The following is a 2462-nucleotide window of genomic DNA, read 5'->3' as shown; positions in this document are numbered from 1 at the left end:
ATTTTATTGTCAGCAAAAGGATGAAAGTAAAATTGATCAGGGAAATATTTGAACTCAGAACGTGAAGAGCTTGAAGAAATGGCGCTTAGCATTTTGTCCAGTGTGCTGACGATTCTGCCAGCTCGCCGACATAATCAGCACAATAAGAATTAAAGAAATGTTCAACAATATTCGAATAAGTTTGGTAAAGAAATTAAACTGGGAGAAAGATTTTATTTGAAACTGAAAGCTGATTTCCAAATTTTATGGCTGTGTGGTAAAAAGTTTGCTTCCCAACCACTGCACGGCACCTACTATAGTACCGGGTCAACCAAAGGCCTTGAACGAAAGAAACCCGTCGTGTGTGTGGTGTATGTGCGCATGGTTTTGTGTCTGTCCTCTGCCACCGATTGACAACCGATGCTGGTTTGTTTATGTTCCCGTAACTTAAATGGTTCGACAAAAGAAACCAACAGATCAAGTACCAGGTCTAAGAATGAGTACTGGGGTCAATTTGTTCGACTAAACCCTTCGAGGCGGTGCCCCAGCACATGAAACAAGTTAAAAAGATAAAATGTAAGATATAAAAGAAATGGTTGATTGTTTAAACACAATAACCCGTTAAGAACTGTTAACCGATTGAAAGGAATTAAGTAGAACGGGGTATTTATATTAATACGATGAACATAGAGATTGTCGTGGATTATCTTAATTCATCGTTGAGATTAATTCGTTATTTAGTGGAATACTGTAACGAACCAAAACGTTTTGAATCACCAAACATTAATTTGTAGAGTTAAATGCCATCAACACTTGTTTAATTCTTATATTTTAGTTTATTATTTTTAGAAAACGTTATAAAATAAATAAAACGCATTTTACAAAGGAAAAACATTAGGTTTTACAATTCGTTTTGTTACATCAAGTTTGTAATGCTTTTATTTTCATTTCAAAAACAAAATTAGTTTGCAGTTTCCGACAGTAATTTCACTTTCCGGGCCATAAAACAAAACATCGGCTGCTTTTACTCTTTGGAAGTTCAACAGAGGGATCATTTTTAACAGTTCCAAATTTCGACACAAGGCCAGCAATATTAAAGGAGGAGTAAGTCGATTACATCGACCCCATTGCCCAAATGGTACTTATTTTATTGGCCCCTAAAGGATGAAAGGGCAAAGTCGACCTCGGCGCAATTTTTACCCAGAGTGAAAAGAGCCCGTAAGAAATGTCGCTAAGAATTTTCTCCGTCTCAAACGATTTTACCAGCTTCACCGTTTTAAGAGATCTTTACTAGAGATCAAATCATCTGTCAGAATGCTATTGTGCTCCGAAAACCGAAAGACCCGCAACTCGCATTTACGCAATAAAAAGTTTCCAGTCCTAACAGAAAAGTCGAAGTTAGAATTATTTTATAAGAGAAAAACAAAATAAAAAGTTGTTCGTTCGTACTGTTTTTTTTTTTTAAACTTTTTTTATGTAGAAAACTCTTTATATCAGTCATGGACAACCTTTTTCAAGAAGTCGGATCGCACTAAACTAAAAATTCAAAGTAATTTTTCGTTAAGCGTGTTATTAAGAAAGTCTCATCGCGCCTACAGATTTAAGAGAGACGGCTAAATGAAATTGTGTAACATGGGCATTAGAAACGTAATTGTAAATAGCAATCATATATGATCAATGTTTATCTATTTTCATACAAAATGGTTTCAAAATAATTAATAAAAATGCAAAAATGAATGATTACAGGGAAAATTTTAAATATTCTTTATATGACAGATTTAATGTTAAATAAAGAACCACAAATAATACTGGGGGGAAAAAATCAAATAATATTTGAAAAGAAGTTCCAGAAAAGTGTTAGCTAACTTTGCATAATTGTCAGTTGAAGTCACGAATGTAATTTCTTTTAACCAGCCTTGAACGAGTAGACATAGTTAAAAATATGTTCAAAGTTGTACCATTTTTTTCTCAGAATAATATATCTCAAACTAAACTGTCTTACGTATTTATTTTTAAAAGAGAGTAGACTGGGATTTGAGGGCGATTTAGCACTATACCTAGCAGGTCGAGCGACCAAAGTGCGAGCTCCATCAAGACAACATATTACTGCAGTTTACGACAATATGAAACAACCAAGGAAAATTAAATAATCTTTGAATACATTGTTTAATAGAAGGAAAATAAAATCAACATAAAACAGACAGAAACCAGAAAAATATATAAATAGATAAAACCTGTGAAGTAAATCATCATTGAACAACAGAATGGAAAGAAGAGTACCTTGGCGAAATTTCCCAGTTGAAGTGTGATCAGGGATTTGACACACCGAGGTTTTGTCCGATTGGATCAAATAATTGAGCCAATGAATAACACTTTGACCGAGATTTAAATTTAAACTGTTTTAGTGACGTTAAAAAAAAGGACCACGTCTCCCCCCCTCTCTCTCTATATATATATATATTACAACAACATATATATATATA

Source organism: Octopus bimaculoides, chromosome 14 (genome assembly GCF_001194135.2).
Source record: "Octopus bimaculoides isolate UCB-OBI-ISO-001 chromosome 14, ASM119413v2, whole genome shotgun sequence".
Classification (NCBI taxonomy): Eukaryota; Metazoa; Mollusca; class Cephalopoda; order Octopoda; family Octopodidae; genus Octopus; species Octopus bimaculoides.
The sequence above is the reverse complement of the archived record's forward strand: the minus strand, read 5'-3'. Positions refer to the sequence as shown.